We start from the raw sequence: 20,908 nt of genomic DNA, 5'->3' as shown, positions 1-20,908 counted from the left end.
GTTAGTTCAACATACAGTATGTATCAATGACTCCTATGACATCCTGTTCTTGTATTCTGTGCCTATATGACACTTATTGCGCCTGGGTCCCATTGCTCTACTGAGGTTTTTTAAACTCATTTTACAATTTAATTATCCTTGACTGAATTTATTAATTGATTTTTAAAAAATATATATATATTTTTTTTTATTTATTTAAAAAAATTTCTTTGGATACATTTGAGAAAAACATTCACAAAACAATAAGACCTGGAGGTTGCGGTCAGTATTTCGGGGGTTGGGATGCTGATGGTCCCGAAGGTTTCATGGTGATGGGTTAGTGCCCAGGGGGATTGGTTTAGGCACCCCCGCCCCAGAGTCTTAGCCCTAGCTGCCACCCCTTTTGACTTAGCCCTAGCCGCCACCCCCACTTTCTAAGCCCTAGCCTCCACCACAGGTGGGTTAGGGCAGGGATAAATTTATTACCCCCTCCCCTGACAGCATTCTAATTGTTGGGATACCAATGTCGGTCATGTGACCGCCGGCAACCAGACCGCCGGGCTCCCATATCCCACCCAACATGGGGTACGTGGATTAGGTCAACTAGTTTGCCCCTCTAATTGAATTTGGTAAATAATATATAAGGTAGTTTAGTGCTTGAAATGTCTGTGTGTTGGTACTATTACTTAGAACTGTAGCCATATATTTTAAATGAAAAAAAAAGGTCTATTACAATTGCTCCTCTATATAGCAGTAATCAAGTGTTGAGCAGCGTGTTTTTATTTCAGTGTACAGATTGGCTTCTCTAGGTGGCTGGTAATACCCCTGCCACGGTGAGGTCAAAAACGACTGTTTTCCTTGGGAAACAAACAAAATTAGCAGTAAACAAAGCCATTTAACTTCTAACCACCTCGCGGGAGCATCCGTCATTAGTACACAGAAATATTAATGATCGTTCCTGTGTGCATTCATATGTCAGACAGGTTTTTTTCTTTCTTTATTCCTTTTTTTTTTTGTCCTCTGTAAACTGTGAAGATTTTTTTTTTAAAATGTGCTTCTTGTAATTTCAATAAAAGCATTTTTGTGCCAGCTACCAAACTCTAACAAGCGTCTCCCCCAGAGTTTTCAGCAAGGTGCTGATTAATTAACTGAAGTACTGAAGCTGAATGGTACAACAGCTGGTTAGAGATTTGTCATTAACTCGGTTCCCTCTCTTGTCTATAAGGATTCTCACAGTGACACAACCAAAATGCAAATTTTAGAAGCTGTGAATCAGAGTGGGGCTGGATAATGATAAAACACAGCATACATATTAGCCATGGAATATATGCTATGTTTATATGGGTTTTTTAGGAAAAGTACCTACTTAATATAGCAATATTTGTTTTAAGAGACACTTTCACTGTTTTTAAGATTAGATATGTTGCAGTGTTTTCTGTTCTGGTTAAAAATAGGTTATTCCCATGGTTATGAGATAGTTGTAGTATCTTTTCATGGCCTACAGGGGGCATCAGTGATATTAACTAAATGCCCTTATAGAGAATAATAGGTGCAATTAAACTGTGACTTTCTGACAAAAGACTATATATTAAATTAAAGCAACTATTTTTATAAATATTTCTGATACTAGTTACAATATGTGAAAACAAGAACACATACATGACCTGATGCAGAAAATAGGGGTTACATTGCTCAAAATAAATGTGAATGGAAAAGTGTACAGTATATACTCAGCCACATGCAGAGTTGTACGCCCCTAGTGGTGGGACTTGCTCTTAGCATCATCAGATGCAAATGATGCTCCTCCAATCAGGCATGTCTTCGTTTATGTCCAGCTGTGTGTAAGACACTTTTCCACTAGTAATGTGTGCAGAGCAGACCCCATACCCTCCAACTGTACCATTTTGACCGATATAGTACTGTTTGGTTTTTAACAGTCTATATCAGTCAACAGGGCTGTACCAATTTGTGCCGGATTCTGGACAATCCCAATAGCAGCGCTGCGGGGACGGACTCCTGCAGCACTGGTGAGCTGAAAGTCGGCTCAGTCTTCCTTGTGGCAGTAGCAGCGGGTCAGTCTCACGCCCCTTTACCCATGCCTAACTGCTAACAAATTTGCTGCTGCGATCAACTCTGAATTACCCCCGTTATCCTTTAGGGCCATAGCCTGAGGTGTATGAGGATTCCAAACTGAGAATGAAACCTTCCTATACTAAGGCATTACCGTAGTTTCTATGTCAGACACTAGTGCATCAGCTATGGATGAAGTCCTTGTAGCGATTACATAGCTGAAGTGCTCCCGTATGGCAGGTAAATCACATTTATTATGCAATGATATCTCTCACAGCAGGACGGATTCATTCTTTTAGACACATGACTGTTTTAGAACGTCTCTATTTTCCAACCAGAAGACTGCAGCATTCTTAAAGGTCCCGAACCTGAACTCATTCAAAAACATGATATTTATGAACAAGTTGTTAAAGAAGGGTGTGGTATGGAAGGTAGATAGTAACTAGGTCGACAGGGTTTCTAGGTCGACAGGGTCTAGGTCGACAGGTCAAAAGGTCGACATGAGATTTTTATGTTTTTTTGGTGTTGTTTTCTTTGTGGAGTGACCGGGAACCCCAATGAGTGCACCGTGTCCACCGTGTCCACTCGCTATGCGTCTAGTTTCCCTTCGTGGAGAGGACCTTTGCTGTGCGGTGCACGATGACGTCATCGCGCACCGCACAGCATTGTGGAACTAACACAGACGCTAGGGGTCATAATTGACCTCTAGTGTCTGTCTATGCCAGATCCGAGGAGAGAAACGGCGCCGGCGGAGGTCTGCAGCGGTCGGGAATCAGGAGCGGGGATAGTAAATATTCATTATTTTTTCCTCTTTCAGCGGCGCTACTCTACTGACCACGCCCCCTGTGCTACATAACTGACCACGCCCCCTGTATGAAGCCACACCCCTATTTTCCACCCAGGGTGCCCAAAGGCCTAGAACCGGCCCTGCTGATACCGTGACAGACAGCTGAGACAGACCAACATGAACATGCTCCATGACACAGTTTTCAGGAGACAGATTTGCTGTTAATCAGATGCCCATGTCACTGGGTGAACTTCTCCTTGCCTGACAAACTCAGTGTAGCCACACAGCATTTTTAACAAATCCAATATAGAATACCCCTATTAGCATACATGGACAGTAACAAAACCAGACCAACTAACATCTCTTGTTGGAAAATACAGAATCTCCCAACTCAATCCCTTTGTTCTGTACAAGAGCTGGATCTCATCCACACTCATTAGCTGCTCCCATTCCTGGTTACAGTACATGACTTTCCCATTACCATAAATCCCTCAAATGATCCATTTTCCTAACCTTCCTACATATCTCCCAACCTTGCTGCAGTGGGAGTCAGGACTTCTGCGCCGTGTAGCCGTGCCTGAAAAGGGGTGTGGCCTCAGGGAAGGGGGCATGGCTTCATGGGGATGCCGCAATTGCAAGCCACGTCTCCCGATTTTGTCACTGAAGGGGCATGCCCAGTGCTCTATGAGCTGCTGGCATGTCCCCAGTCCCTCTGACTCCCGTGAATAGATGCTGTGCGCATTCCTGCCCCTCTAGACAAGAGCAGTGAGTGACGGGGAGCCTTCCAACTGCCTTCCCCCTCACTGCGGGACACTGCAGCCCGCAGGTGAGACAACGGGACAGTGCCCAAAAAATGGGACTGTCACACAAAAATCGGGACAGTTGGTAGATATGTTATTCCTGTTATTCATGCTGATTTACCACTACACTACACTGTTTCCTGAAACATTATATTTATTCTCTAACCCCCAAACCAGGATTGCTGTATAATTGCACCTTTTCCCATTTCAGTCTAGCTAGTCCAGTATACAATAAGCAGCACATATCCTCAAGATTCACAGTTGTGTACTCCTATACAAATTTAAACTTGCCAACAGGGCCCACTAACCTCTTTACAGTACCTGCCTGTTAATACCCAGTCTTGTTTGATCCCAACAGGAAAGCGTTGTAGAGAATGCCGGCCAGAGGTTAAAGTGAGTCGGAACGGAGCGGATCTGCGTTCCATCAGTTCCATTTGGAGACGGAACCAGTTCCACCTCCTTGAGGTCACCTAACCCAGGAGGGAGATGTCGGACGCACGCTGAGATTGTGTTACCAGCGGGCGCCCGGCTCCTTCCCCTCCGTGGCTGCCGGAGGCCAGAGCTCAATCCTGAGCTCCGGCTTTCGGCTCAGGCAGTGTGCGGCTGGGCGGCGCTATGGGAGAAAAGTCATGACGTCTCTCCCATAGTTCTGAGGAGCAGGTGGCCAGACGGAGGGCAGCGCGGTCCAGAAGCAGGAGCGGGGCTGGTGAGTATAGTTTTTTTTGTATATGTGTATGTTTAAGCGGCGCTACTATGGGGCACATCTGCTGGGAGTATAACTACAGGGACCCATCTGCTGGGGGAATAACTAATGGGGGCACATCTGCTGGGAGCATAACTAATGGGGGCACATATACTGGGGCATAACTACAGGAGGCACATCTACTGGGGCATAACTACAGGGGCACATCTACTGGGGGCATAACTAATAGGGGCACATCTACTGGGACATAACTACAGGGGGCACATCTTCTGGGGCATAACTAATGGGGCACATCTGCTGGGAGTATAACTACAGGGACCCATCTGCTGGGGGAATAACTAATGGGGGCACATCTGCTGGGAGCATAACTAATGGGGGCACATCTGCTGGGGGCATAACTAATGGGGGCACATATACTGGGGCATAACTACAGGAGGCACATCTACTGGGGCATAACTACAGGGGCACATCTACTGGGGGCATAACTAATAGGGGCACATCTACTGGGACATAACTACAGGGGGCACATCTTCTGGGGCATAACTAATGGGGGCACATCTACTGGAGCATCACTACAGGGGGCACATCTACTGGGGCACTTCTGACTGGGGGCAAATCTACTGTGTCAAATCTACTGGGGGCATAACTATGGGGGCATTACTACTGGGGGCATTACTACATGAGGGCATTACCACTGTGGGCATTACTACTGGGGCACTACTAATGAGGGCATTGCATAGGGGGCACTTAGTAAGGGGCATCACTGCTGGGGACATGAGGGGCACTACTAAAGGGGGCCCTGTGTAAGGGGCACCAATACTATGGGCACTACCACTACAGTGGACATTGCATAAGGGTCACTACTACTGAGGGCATTGGATAAAAGGCACTACTGCTGTGGGCATTATGTGTATTTTGATGTGCTACTACTGTGGGCTTTGTGTATAAGGGTCACTAAAGTGCTTCATAACAAGAATAAGGGACACTACTATGTGGTGTTATGTGAATAAGATTGTGCTACTGTGCGGCGTAATTTGATTTGGGGATACTATTGGGTGGCCACGCCCCTTTTGTTTTGAGACCACGCACATTTTGTTTCGAGCCCATGCCCCTTTATTTCACAGGCATGGGGGGGGGGGGGGGTGAGTTCCACCACCTCTCTAGGACCACTTTAAGCATTGATCCCGGCACTGTATGATGAATGTTAATAAATAAATAAAACTTGCATCGACCACTAATACAATCATATAATAACTAAATGTAGTATCGTTTGCATTAAGCTGTTTGCACCCTTCCACACACAGGTCCTCACTCAGATGCGGTTGCAAAGTGGCTGAAGTAAGCAAGTTGGTTGATGTGCCTAACTGGGCATCCATCTGAGCCGCACTTCGCACACGCAGCGATTGAATTGCTATGGTGCTCGCAATGAGGGATTAGTTGCAAAGTTAGTGACAGTTTATTAGCATTATATATTCGCAATTGCGGATGGCAAAAGATAGCAAGAGCAATTGCATCAACACCACATCTAAATGAGGCCCTCAGTCATTTCAATATTGCTGCCTAGGCTACAGCTGATTCCAAGTATACATACTGTAGAAGAAGCAAATGATTCTGGAAACGATCAATTCTAAAATAGATGGGTCCATGTGATTGTTTCACTTATAAACCATTTTATACGCTGTAATGACCCCACTTAAACTTTAACAGTCATTTACTGTCCACACTATAAATTAAATAAGGACAATTAGATGAGAGAATGGTCAAGTGCAAAGGTCTACAAACATAATTCCATCTATGTATGTATGTATGTATGTATGTATGTACTGTATGTATATCTTTATTTACCTGACAGCATGTTATACACTATGAAACAGGAGTTTACAAATCATATTTGTCTGTGTCTGGAACAGTCTACATATTATATTGGCCTAGAAATACTGTATGAGTTAGTGCAGTTTTGGGCCTGATTCTCATCGCAATGCTCATGTCCACATAATGGAGAGATTTTATGCTACTGTGCGTGCACGAAAATCCCTAAAATATCATACGATGTATGCGTAACGCACAGTGTACACAGTGGCGTCACTAGAGGGGGGTAGACTGCACCTGGAGAACCCATTTTGGGGGCTGCTAACAAACTGATGGAAGCCTGGAGCAGGCTCTGCATGATAAAGCTACTGAGGAGGAGCCGGCAGTGTGGGGAGAGTCTCTGGGAGCAGCCCAGCATCTCCGGGAGATCTAGGCACACCCTGAGAGTGATGAAAATTAGGAAGTTCCTTGAGACCACCCACCCATTCCCTGTGAGGTCATGCCCCTTTTTCAGGTGCATGCGGGGTTTCGATTTTAAAATCACAAATGTTGGGAGGTATGGGCACGCAAGGCCAAGGAGGCTCATGGGAGTGACACCATGACTTACCACACTTGGTGACACCTACCCTAGTGACTCCACTGAGTGTACATACAAAAGCACGGTATTAGAAATGCCTTGTAAAAGTACTGGGCGGTAACTGGAAGGTGGCTACACAGAAGCATGGGTGAAATATGGGAGTGCCGCTAAAGCATTTGCATACACAGAGGCTCAAATGCTCAGATGGAATATCTGCACCTTCCATAGGGCTGGTGCAAGTTTCAATCCTGGGGTCTAAAGATGCGCCAATTGGTATTACAATATGTACAGATGCTAAAAATGGGCAACTCAGTCATTGCACATTCATACACATGGGCGACCGCCAAACGTTGCAGCCTTGTCTACATCTGCGTCTACCTCGGAATCAGGTCCTATGTGTACCTAAGTATCTGGTTTATATAGAGAATTTCAGGATTATATAGACTTGGAGAGAAAACGAATCATCAGTATGTCCAAAGAGCCAGCGGTGCAGTGAGGGGTCGGGGTGGGGGGGAGGGTGCAGTGGCATCGGGTGCCGATTACTCAGGCCTGGCCTTGTTAGAAGAGTCCCCCTTTGCAGTGTGCAGCACATAGTAGGATTAGCCATCGACCATCGATGGTTACAAAACATCAATGGATTAAAGCCAATTTTAGACATTGTTTTGCAAATATTAGATATTAGTTTTGCCATCAATGATGCAGAAGCAATGGTTCTCCACTATAAATGGTACAGAGCCCCCCAATAGTCCCCCCCCCCCCCCCCCCCAGTTGGTGCTGGGAGCCTGAACCTGCGAAGCTCTGTCCCAGATTCTGATTGGCACACAGGTCAGTTAGTGAAAGAGCAGGGATTACAATCAGTGGGTGAAACCATCGATGGTCCTCCATAACATAGTTTGCTATCATCAATTGTCACTTCTTACAGCATCCCTAGCACATAGTAAGAGTCATTCAGGTGTGGTCCTTCCTGTTCTACCACGCACAAGGTACTCGGGTTCATACTTTGCGCAGGCGCATGACTGGGTCCTGCTATGTCGGAAGCAGGATGGCAGCAGACTGTCAATGATTGACAGTCTGCTGCTGTTCGGAAGCCACAGAGGGCAGAGAGGGCACAACAATGGCCTTTCTTTATGGTGCGGAAAGAGGTCAGGGATTTCCTGGCCTCTACGGCAGGTGGCTTGTGCGTTACTCACCCGATGGTGACTGAGTGATCCAATGCTGTGTCCTAAAATGTGGGTCGGATAATTACTACAGCAGGAGGCGTTTGCTTGTAATAGATGCCTCTTGTTGCATTGTCATACAGCAATATCACTGCTGCTACCAATGAAGCAACTCCAACCACCTCTTAATTAGGCCCAGCATTTGACGACCCTACAGAGTGCAGAACCGCCTATCACCACCAGGATATGTACTGTTTAGCATGTGTACAGTGTTCCTCCAGACTCCCGGCTGCAATACTCTGTAATGTTCAGCGACACAACAAAATTACCTTTTTCATTGATAAATCCAGGGTTTTTTTTTTTTACTCATTCTTTAAAATGGAGGCTTTGATGAATGGTGCTTGCACATAAACCATAGGCTGAGTTTCCTTAACGCTCATGGAATAAAAGCCAAAATATAGGAGACTGAGAGAGAGCGATAACAAGAGTGACTGCTAACCCAATCAGGAGAACTCCGGCCGAGCTCAGATGTAAGTGAATGAAGCAGGTAAATTGTATTATAAACATAAAGGAATTCAGGAATGCGCAGAATTGATAGAGACAGAGCATCTGCTGGGTGATAAAATTAAGTCTTGTGACAGATACAAATCACTGATGGTTGAACATGAACCATTATCCAATAGGGTTTTCTTTTCTTCTTGGTACGTGATAAGACTTACTGGGTTGCCTGTTGCCAGACAGTTTAGCAAGCCCATTATGATAAATCAGAAAAGCAACGTGATTAAAAATGTAACTAGTGTTCATTTTATGCAGTATTAAGACAAAGTAACCATATTTCACCTCCTGCAAGTCTGTTAAATTAGGAATCTCCGCTTTGGAAGCAGTGTTACTATGTTACAGTGTCATATCATCAAACAAAGCCAGGGACTAGCAGCGGATAAATAGATTTTGGACAAGGATGAATACAAACGCTGCTTATCTTTTTATATATTCCCAAAACATCCTATATTTGCCTATGCTTAGCTTCTAGTTTTGGCTATAAAAATTAAACTTGCTTGTTAGAATTTTACATATTTTCTTATTAATGGATACAATCCTGGTTAGGGTTTTCAGTATTCTGAGAATTTACCTGAAAAAAAAAATTCAATTCTTTATATGCCAACTTGAAAAGAAAAGAAAATATATTAAACGCCGGAACATCTGGATGGATTTGATAAAGAAAGCATAATAAATATGATTTTCAAATTGTAATGGCTTTCAATTGTTAGAACTATGCTGCTTGAAAAATAGATTCATCCACCCAAGGTACACCAGAAATCTTGTATCCGACTGTAGTTATCAACAATAAACAGCCATTATTCCGAAAGTGCAGAAAATGATGGCATTACATGGGAAAGTTAGAGAGAGAAAGAAATCGAATGATGTATTATATTTAGCTAGTCATTTTTTTCAAGCCTCAGCGTGGTATTTGCAGATATACAGGGAGCACAATCCATTGTACAAAATATAGTAGCAATCTGTAGCCTGACAGCACAACAGTACTATACAGCAGGCTACTTTTTATATTCAAGTACTGCAAATTTTAAGGGAGCCTACAGAACGATTTTCAGTCAGATCTAAATATGGATTCTCTTTTAAACCTGGACTTACTAAAATGCACCAGTAATTTGTTGCTGTCAATTAATTCATTACTTGTAGACAGGGTCGCAGAGATGGGGGTGGTGAGCAGTGGTGGCTCCAGAGGTGGGGCTGTCCAAATTTCAAATAGGGGAGCCACACCAACTGCCACCAACTGCCATCTCAAACTGACTCACTGGCAGTAGCCTTTGAGTCAGTTTGGGATGACAGTTGGTAGCAGTTGGTGTGGCACCCCTATTTGAAATTTGGATTGTGCTGCAGCCCCACCTCTAGTTCCGTCACTGGTGGTAAGTATTGATTAACTGGCTTGTATGTGTGGCCTAATCCAGCCATGGAGGAGGGGGCAAACCCACTCCCCCTCCACACTTGTTGCATGCCACCATTTCGATCTATTAGAAAATACTTTCCAGAGCAGCCATGGCAGGACCTAAAGTTAGGCTATGCCTGTTCCTTTGCTACCTGGGCCCCCTACTTGTGTAACTGTTATAGAGGCAAATTTCAGCAGTAAAAATGTTCTGCTAGTGGTCTGTGTTGGTTTCAAGCAACTGATTATCTTCATCTTCATCATAGGTTATTTGGAAGACACCACAAATATCTACAGTGCGAGACAGGCAGACTTACCATCATACAAAATATACAAAAAGAGAATGAGAACAGGCAATGTAAACCAAGAGGTGCACATGTTAGACAAGGGGTAGGGAGAGCCCTTCTTGTGACAGTTTGCAATATAGAGGACCAGTAATGGAATGGAAGCAATACACTGCAAAAGGAGTCCATTTTCTATTTGCCGTGGATTATTTACCTGTTTTTCCCAATATAGCTTGGAATTCTCTCTAAGTCCACTTCCTTTAAAGCTATAAAAAAACAACAATAATATATAATACACAATATGTCAGCATGGTCTTAGCCTGTACTTAAGAGGCTGTGTACAAATAAAAACCAGAAAATCCATCAGGAAGGGACATCATAAACCTGTTATCTTAATAAAATATCATCCTAGAGACTAGTAGCCCACTTCAAAGGAATTAAGATTACAATCACTGGGACAAGGTAGTATTATTTCCTATCAACCAGAAAAAGGGTCAGAGCAGACTGTTATAACGCTTCACATCACACTGTTTACTTTGCATTTTATTGCACACAAATTGGCCAAGATAACCAAGGTAGCTGACAATCTGATTAAGTGTAGCTGACTGTAGGTTCAAGAAATTCAGTACAACGAGAGCCTTTATTTTGGCCTGGAGATTTATTTTATCTTCCAACTAGAAGACAGCTAGAATCTGCCTACAGGGATAGTGCTACCAGTGTAACTTTGTGGGTAAGTGCACTGATTAATAATGACATTGAAAGACTTGCTGGATTTTCTCATATTGTCAGCGCCCTCTGACCTTAGTCACTTTATCTCTCTCTCTATCCAAGTCTCCAAAATAAGATTGTAAGCTCAACTGACTATGACAACTGTGCCTGAGAACAGATAACCTGCATATTATTGTACTGTATTTACAAAACCAAAAAATAAATAAGCAAAATAAAACAAGTTGGATGCATGAACTTTGTTAATATAAACATAAAATAGACATCTTAATTTTCCTGTACAAATTCCACTGGAGCCTCATCAGTACTCTTTGAAGGAGGACTCTACTCCTTCCTCTACTTTCCTAATATCTATTACACTACTAGTAGAATGCCGGAACCCCCTGCATGGAACCATGTGCTTTCAGAGTAACTCACCACAATAACAACTCTAACAATAACATCTCCCTAAAACCTGGGAGATAACTAAAGCAGTTTGAAAGCAAACTGTATCCTCTGGAAAGTTGCCAGAGAAAGTGCCAATGAAAGAAATGTTTGCCACACTGGATGTCTGATTCATTGGGGGCAATTCAATTATAAAGTAATGGTAGATCGCGGGGCACAATTCAATTGTTTTTTTTTTTTTTACTGAACTGATCACGCCCAGACAGGCCGGGTTTAGCTGTGTAAAGCTTTTTGCACATTTCAACTCACCAGCAATGGAGGGTGCGAGCTGAAATGTGTCTCCCCACTGCTCATTGTGCCCAAACAGAGAAACAATTGAATTCCCCTCATTGATGACTCTCCAGTGAGTGCGGTTTACTTCTATATTTCAGTTTGCTGTTAGCCAGGGAGCAGTAGCTGGTATAAACACCTATGGCAATGGGTAAAGCTATATATAAACATATACACTATACTGACAAAAGTATTCAGACACCTGACCATTACACCAACAGGGACTGTAATGACACTGTATTAAAATACATATACTTTAATATAGATCGGTCCCCTTTTTGCAGCTGTAACAGCTTCCACTCTTCTTGGAAGGCTTTCCACAAGATTTTGGAGTGTTTCTGAGGGAATTTGTGTCCATTAATTTTGTGGAGCATTTATGAGGTCAGGCGCTGATGTTGGACAAGTAGACCTGGATCACAATCTCCATTCCAGTTCATCCCGAAGGTGCTTAATGGGGTTGAGGTCAGGGCTCTGTGCAGGCCAGTCAAGTTCTTCTACACCAAGCTCATCAAATCATGTCTTTATATTCCTTGCTTTGTGCACTGGGGCACAGTCATGTTGGAATAGAAAAGAACCTTCCCCAAACTGTTGGCACTAAGTTGGAAGCATAACATTGTCCAACATGTCTTGGTATGCTGAAGCATTAAGATTGCCCTACACTGGACAAGAGAGGCTTAGTCCAAACCCTGAAAACCAGCCCCATACCATTATCCCACCTCCACCAAACTTCACAGTTGGCATAATGCAGTCAGGCAGGTAACGGTCTCCCGGCATCCGCCAAACCCAGACTCACCCATCTGACTGCCAAACAGAAAAGCGTGATTTTAATCTTCACAGAACACGTTTCCACTGCTACACAGTCCAGGGTCGGTGTGCTTTACACCACTCCATCCGACGCTTGGCATTGGACTTGGTGATGTGAGGCTTGCAACCCATTCCATTAAGCTCCCGCAGCACAGTTTTTGTGCTTACATTAATGCCAGTGGAAGTTTGGAACTCTACAGCTATGGAATCAGCAGAGCATTGCCGACTTTTACACACTATGCGCCTTAGCAGTCATGGACCCTGCTCTGTGTTTTTAGTTTACATGGTCTTCCACTTTGTGGCTGAGTTGCTGTTGATCCTAAACACTTCCACGTTCTAATTATATCACTTACAGTTGACTGTGGAACGTCCAGCAGGGATGAAATTTCACAAAATGTCTTATTGCAAAGGTGGCATCCTATCACAGAACCACGCTTGAAGTCACTGAGCTCTTCAGAACAACCCATTTTGTATCAAAAATGTTTGAAAATGGAGACTGCATGACTAGGTGCTTCATTTTATACACCTGTGGCAACGGTCTAATTGAAACACCTGAATTCAATAAGTAACTGGTGTGGCCAAATACATTTGTTCATATAGTGTAGATCTAACCACTCTGCACAATCACATTTATTGGTTCATGTGTAGTAAAGAAAAAGTTAATTCAAATCTAAAACAAATCTTTTTCTGTTTGGCCACGCCCCTCTAGCACCCGAACCCGATGTATGTCTTGCGTTGTACTTTGCAAGGGACACTTTGATGGAAACCTAATGGAAATCAAGTCAAACAGCGCATCCAAGGGAGATTATGCTTGTTTGGGCAATTTTACACATATTTGCGTATCTCCGTCCTACTGTATTCTTGAGTCAGATGGGACTTGGTTAAATCTGTCATTCATTTCTTTGTGCAAATTTTACCCTTTGGAACTTACATGCTACCAAAAAAAAAAAAACAATTATTCACGTTTTTGACAGTATTGGTGACTGTGGCGAAAAAAGTCATTTTGAAATCCTGGACCACTAAATCATCCCCCACTTTGGGGGGGAAGTGCATCAATTGCTTCTCAGGAATCTTTGCTATAACCGGTATTCCATTGCTAATGACATTGAGAAGGGTACTGCCCGTTTCTATAAGAAATGAAGTCAATACATAGCTACCCTGTCAATTGACACCCAAACACATATACTTACATTTTCTGAGGCCACGGAGAGGTGTACACATAGTACAACACTAGTGGCATGTTGAGGTTGATTTCCTCTTTATCTCCACGGAGAGGTGTACTGATAGTACAATACTAGTAGCATGTTGAGGTTGATTTCCTCTTTATCTTAAATTGCTTATTGAATATTGAATAGTGATGCCTCACTTTATTGTGTGTAATGAATATTATGCAGGTCATTTACACACCTTATGGTATAGGAGACCTTGATATATGTATTATGATGACACTGGTTCACAAAGGAATGGTATTGTTTGTATTCTCATTCCTTCCCCTTGATTCCCTTTTCAAAGTTCTTTCCCACACCATCTCCTCAACTTCCCTCCCCCCCTTCTCTCCTTCTAATGACTATGTAGATTTTATGTCATTTTTGAACTGCACTATGCTTTATACCTCAGATGTCTATATTATGGGAGTGTTATTGGTGGTGATACAACCTTATGGAGTTATAGGGGTATATTCAATTGAAGTCGAAAACTGCCGTCTGTTGAAAAGAAGGCAGTTTTTGACTTTTTGAGGTCGACGACCTATTCAATATTTACCTAAATTTTTTGACAAGTCGATTAATTCGACTTGTCGAATAGCACGTGGATCGGCGGAATAGCTGCCGGTCCATGTGCTTGTGTCGAAAACGGGGCCAAAACCGACAGGTTTTGGCCCCCTTTTTGACCATCTCAGTCCGACATCAAAATGAAGTCGGACTGAGATGCAGACCCAGAGGAGGAGAGGGGGAGGAGACGCAGGGAGATGGGGGGACAGCCGGCGGGCATAAAGGGAGATCAGCGCTACAGTAGCGCTGCAGCTGGATGTCACTCACCCGCCCGACCTCACGGCAGCTTCCACCCGGCTCCAGCACGCTGCTGAAGCCGGGTGGAAGCTTCCGTGAGGTCGGGCAGCTGAGTGACATCCTGCTGCAGCGCTGATCTCCTGCGTCTGCCGGCGGCTGTTACCCGCTGGTCTCCCCGCAGCTCGCCTCCCCTCTCCTCCTCTGCGTCCCATCTAAAGTCGACTTGAAAAAGTCGAATTAAGATGGGATTGAATAGGGGTTGTCGGATCCATTCCGACAAATACATGTCGGAATGGATCCGACTTTAATTGAATATACCCCATAGTATGCTTTGAGAATGTTATAATGCGCTCCTGTTCTGTATATATGTTTGTAGAGGATATTGTATTGTAAGCTTGTGAGCAGGGCTCTCCTACCTCTATGTCTGTCTGTCTTTGCCCAGTTTTGTTCTATTACTGTTGTTTTAATTGTAAAGCGCAACGGAATATGCTGCGCTATATAAGAAACTGTTAATAAATAATTGTATAGTGTGACTTACTTTGAAAATCAATAAATATATTTTGAAAAAAAATAATAATAATCTGTCATTCTGGAAAATAGGTGTTTAGGGGTGGGAACTGGGTGGCAACAACTGTATATTGAATAGGTCGTCGACCTCAAAAAGTCGAAAACTGCCTTCTTTTCAACAGACGGCAGTTTTCGACTTCAATTGAATATACCCCTATAACTCCATAAGGTTGTATCACCACCAATAACACTCCCATAATATAGACATCTGAGGTATAAAGCATAGTGCAGTTCAAAAATGAAATAAAAAACTGTTTAAACATGCAGTCATTACTCCCTTTCTAAAAAAACACAACTCTGACCCAAACACACTCTCTAACTACCGTCCCATTTCTCAGCTACCCAGTCCCTCCAAGCTACTTGAGAGGCTTGCCTACACTCGCCTTACACACTTTCTTAATTCGCACAACTTATTGGATCCACTTCAGTCAGGCTTTCGTGCCCAACACTCCACAGAGACGGAACTGACCAAAGTAGTGAATGATCTAGTCACTGCTAGATCAAAAGGCCATTACACACTACTTATTCTTCTAGATCTCTCTGCTGCTTTTGACACTGTTGACCACTCTCTTCTCATACAAACACTACAATCCCTAGGTCTTCAGGACACAGCCCTTTCTTGGTTCTCATCCTACCTATCTAATCGCTCTTTCAGTGTTCACTTCTCTGATTCTACCTCCTCTTCTCTACCTCTATCAGTTGGAGTACCGCAAGGCTCAGTCTTCTGTCCTCTGCTTTTCTCAATCTATACCTCCTCTCTTGGTAAACTAATCAGCTCCTTTGGATTTCAGTATCATTTGTATGCTGATGATACTCAAATCTACCTATCCTCCCCAGATTTGTCACCACCAGTATTGGCTCGTGTCACTGGATGCCTGTCTGCCATTTCATCTTGGATGTCATCTCGCCACCTCAAACTCAACATTTCCAAAACCGAATTAATTATTTTCCCACCAGCTAAGAGTAGTTACCAACCTGATATCTCTATAACTGTTGACAATGCAACTATCCACCCCACCCCACAAGCTCGTTGCCTAGGTGTCACCCTTGACTCTGAACTGTCCTTTGTTCCACACATTCAATCTGTCTCTAAATCATGTTACATGCACCTTAAAAACATATCCAAAATACGCCCTTATCTTACACAAGACACTGCAAAAACTCTAATCCATGCACTCATCATCTCCGGCATTGATTATTGTAATAGTCTCCTTACTGGTCTTCCCAAACATAGGCTATCACCACTTCAATCCATTTTAAATGCAGCTGCGAGGCTAATCTTCCTCGCCAGACGTTCTTCATCTGCTGATCCGCTCTGTCAGTCCCTCCATTGGTTACCGGTATTCTACCGTGTCAAATATAAAATACTTTTACTTACATACAAGGCTATTAACCAAACTGCACCATCATACATCTCCTCACTAATCTCAAAATATCTCCCTACCAGACCTCTCCGCTCTGCACAAGATCTGCGTCTCTCATCCACATGTATTACCTGTTCCCACTCAAAATTACAGGACTTTACCCGGGCTTCACCCACTCTGTGGAATGCACTCCCACGCACAATAAGACTCTCCTCTAGTCTTTAAACCTTTAAACATTCTCTGAAAACTCATCTCTTCAGACAAGCCTACCAAATTTCAGACCCACACACATAACCTTCACAGCTTCCCTATCAAGTTACATCCCCTCTGTACAGTCCACATAAACTCACATTTTGTCTTCCAACATTGCTGGGTGATCATATCATATACAACCCATTAAGAACCTAGCAACCTGGGGAACCATTATGTGACAGGTAGCATCTATCCTTGTGTATCAATGCCTATTTCCCTATAGATTGTAAGCTTGCGAGCAGGGCCTTCCTACCTCTGTCTGTCTGTCTTTTCCCAGTTTTGTTCTATAATTGTTGTTCTAATTGTAAAGCGCAACGGAATATGCTGCGTTATATAAGAAACTGCTAATAAATCATAAATAATAAATAATGTAATCACACTGAATTGTTCAGTTTGTGTCATGCGTGCAGGGGAGGGAAGCCTGTTTCTGGCAGGTCTCTTGTACCTAGCATGGAACTGGTGCGGGTACTGCTACTAATGGTAACAGTTGTGGTAGTTGGCATGAAATTAGCAAACCCCGGCTTCCTGTTCTCACGCTCAAAAATTTGCGCATTAGTGGTATGGAATCTCGCATTAGGATAAGGTAGTAAATATGTCTTCCGCTGCTACATGCTAATACATCCACATTGCATATGGCTCTTTATTTTACTAATTTTTCCCTTTGTAACTGAGGCCCCATGGAATCACTAACAACCAGTGACATCACTCAGCTGTAATGCTCATAGTTGTATTTCCTGTAGTATTATACCACAGTGACATACATGCACAAACTTGTAAAATAATGTATCATAGCTAATGTATCCAGTTTCTGTACTTTAGTAGCTGCTAGGGCCATCTTAAAAAGTTGTCGATCCCCTGAGTGAAAAGACATTGTGGGGCTCGTTCACAGCTGCACACAAGTCATGCGCAGTTGCAGTCACATTGCATGCAAGGAAATTAATGCAGATATTCTCCCATATACACAGTTAAGTGCACCAGTGCTGCTGTACTGCCCCCATCCACCCACTTGCTGCAGAAGCTGCATCATCATTATCAGTGCACTCTTGCACCAGTGCACATTTGCACCAGATGGATTTCTGCGTACACTCAATTCAGTATAGCATGCAAGTCCACCTACGCACCGCAGAACACTTATCCTACCATAAAATGCCCCATTGCCACCAAGTTGCACCCATTCAGCTGAGACGCGACTCAGTGGTGTACAATTCTGAATGCACCGTCAGAGGCGTAACTAGGGTTTTTGAAGCCCAGGGCAAGATCAATAATGGCGCCGCCCCCCCCCCCCCCAAAAAAAAAAAAAACCTACCAAAGGAAAGTATGTGTGCACACCATCGGTGTCACTGTATATAAAGATGTCAGGGTATGTATGTTTAGATGTAGGTGCAGTGGTCGAAGAGTGATTTTTGAAGGGGGAATGAAAAAGTGAAGGTAGCAATTATGCGCGCACCAGAGGCGCGTGCTCCTGAAAAGGGGGCGTGGTCACTCAAAGGGGCGTGTCCTTCAGTGTAGTAGGACCCCTTATACTATCTAGTACTGTTGCCCCTTTCACATTACAGCACACGGTATGAGCCGAAATTCACATTATAGCACACAGTATGAGCCGAAATTCACATTATAGCACACTGTATGAGCTGAAATTCACATTATAGCACACGGTATGAGCCAAAATTCACATTATAGCACACGGTATAAGCCGAAATTCACATTATAGTACACGGTATGAGCCGAAATTCACATTATAGCACACGGTATGAGCCAAAATTCACATTATAGAGTGAGGGGAGCCTACCCCCTGAATTAATAAGGCCTGTGGGGCACTGTGGTGAGGGGAGCCTACCCCCTTAATTGACTAACTGCAGAGTTTAGCATCGGAAGGGTTGCAACAGTTTCTCACCCCAAGCTGCGGCGCTTCTGCCACCTCCGAAACTCCACATCTTCGGCGCCACCCGGGATGCAGAGCACCGCACCGGGGATGCACCCATTTCAGTGTGGTCTGCTACGCTCCGAAGGGGGTTCTTCTCTCCTGCTGCAGGATCCCGATGTGCGCCGTCCTCCCGCGCTGTTATTGCAATGGTAAGCATTAGTATCATTTACCGCAGAGGCCATTTACTGAGGCATATGTATTAAACCTTGAGCACTGAGATGCCCTTTCACCGTACAGCTGTGTGGCCGAGCCAGGCGGGGGGACAGCCAGCAGCAGCATGCCGGATATCAGCAGCCGAGGGTGCGGGCTGTACATACTTGAGGCAGCTGGATATTCAACATTGCTGAGAGCCTCCGGAGCACGCACCCCCGGAGCTGCAGTACACCGGCAGAGGACACCCATCCCCCGAACCCTGTGTAGCCCAAAGCCGGAGATCGGCAGCATGTTGAACACGGAAGAAGCCACTTGTTGCCAGTCAACATGCTGCCGATCTCCGGCTTTGGGCTCTGCACCACTCCGCAGGTGCCTCACAACCGTCACCCTCGGCTGCTGATATCCGGCATGCTGCCCCTGCTGCTGGCTTTCCACCAGCTTGGCTCCGGATGGTGAGTGAGAAGGGCATCTCAGTGCCCTTGGTTTAATACGTATCCCTCTTCGGTAAATGGTCTCTGTGGTAAATGGTACTAATGTTTACCGTGGCGGTAAGCATTAGTACATCCCGCCCTATAGGTGTAAAGCCAATATCAAACACACACACAGACTACCCCACCCCCTTACTTACACACACACACACACACAGTCAGACTGTAGATTACACACACACAGACTGGCCACCCCAAACCCCACACACACCCACTCAGACTACACACACACATTATCATACTTTCCCCTCCCCCACACACACTGGACTGCAAAAATTAACACACACTCACACTGTCGTCGTCGTCCCCCCCACACACACACACACACACACTGGACTGCAAAAATTAACCCCCACACACACTGTCCTGCACCCCCCCTTCCCCACACACACTGTCCTGCACCCCCCTTCCCCACACACACTGTCCTGCACCCCCCCCTTCCCCCCACACACACACACTGGACTGGAAACATTAACACACTCACACTGTCCTGCACCCACCACCCCACCACACACAAACAGTGGACGGGAGAAATTAACACACTCACACTGTCCTGCACACCCCCCCCCCCCACACACACACACACACACACACTGGACAGGAAAAATTAAAACACTCACACTGTCCTGCACCCCAACCCCCCCCCCCCCCCACACACACACACAAACACTGGAAAAATTAACACACACACTCACACTGTCCTGCACCCCCCCCCCCATACACACACACACGCACTGGAAAAATTAACACACTCACACTGTCCTGCACCAACCCCCCCCCCCCCCCGCCTGCTCGCCTGCTGTTGATGGCCCACATGTTGAGGGTGCAGGAGCCGTTCTCTCAGTGGCCGCACTCAGGGGGCTGCGCCGGCGCTCAATGTCCTCATCCCTCCTCCGCAGTCCACACACACTAACCGCCCAGGCCACACTGTGTGCAGCCTGCAGTACACCGGGAAGACGCTGCAGGGACTCTCCCACCGCCCCCGGTGTCTCCCGCCAGCTGGGTACCGGCCCCTGTCAGCCAGCCTGGCTGCTGTGGTGGCAGCAGGCAGGGCGTGCACGGCCAGCGCCAATCCGGGGCCGGACATGTGTCTGCTGTAATGGAGAACTTCCACCGACCATCACCCCGGAGAGCAGGGGGAGCTCCCTGCCCAGCACAAAGCGCGCTGCCCGGCTCCGGATACACGGCACTGCACCGCTCTGCCAGAGACCCTGCCCCATTCTGCCCCTGCCTCTGGGTGGATGTACAATCCTCAGCAGTGCTCTGAGACTGTACACGCCGAGGACCCGCTCGCTTCCTTTGCCGGCGCCGCCGAAACCCTGACGCATGGGGCGAGCGGGGCGTGCAGGTGCTGGTGGCGCCCCCCTCTGCTGGGGCTGCCACGGCGCCCAGGGCATGTGCCCTGCTCGTCCCGTACTAGATACGCCTCTGTGCACCGTGGATGTGTACGCTCTACCAAGGAGCATGTGCTGAATTTTATATTTAATGACATAACGAATAAAACGTTTGTCCATTTCTCCCTTGCAATTATGGTTGTCTTTTAAAATCTTGACTGACAGTATAAATAATTATAAAATAGCTGTGCATGTGTCAGTAGATAGGGCTGGGCACACTACATGATAACAGGCCGCACAATTTCACCAGAACAAGCTGATACTTATAAACTACGACAGAAAGGGTTTAGGAGTCTGTATGTATTTTCTGGCATTAGTGTCTCAAATAGAACTGACGTTCTCTCATAAGTCTAATTTTTTATTATTATTATTATTATTATTATTATTATTATTATATTTACATAGCAC

General features: G+C 45.0%; 1 long non-coding RNA gene across 2 annotated transcripts in view; it reads right to left on the bottom strand.

Moving 5' to 3' along the window:
• LOC134992810 (uncharacterized) overlaps positions 1-20,608 on the bottom strand; it is a 158,971-nt gene extending 138,363 nt beyond the window's left edge. Inside the window, exon 1 of one of the 2 annotated variants that reach the window (XR_010196937.1) lies at positions 19,903-20,608. This is a non-coding gene — a long non-coding RNA (uncharacterized LOC134992810). The remainder of the gene's footprint in view (positions 1-19,902) is intronic. The other variant, XR_010196938.1, reaches the window with a different exon arrangement.
• Between the last annotated feature and the right edge of the window lie 300 nt (positions 20,609-20,908).

This window comes from Pseudophryne corroboree, chromosome 1 (assembly GCF_028390025.1).
Source record: "Pseudophryne corroboree isolate aPseCor3 chromosome 1, aPseCor3.hap2, whole genome shotgun sequence".
In the NCBI taxonomy this organism is placed as follows: domain Eukaryota; kingdom Metazoa; phylum Chordata; class Amphibia; order Anura; family Myobatrachidae; genus Pseudophryne; species Pseudophryne corroboree.
The sequence above is the reverse complement of the archived record's forward strand: the minus strand, read 5'-3'. Positions and strand labels throughout refer to the sequence as shown.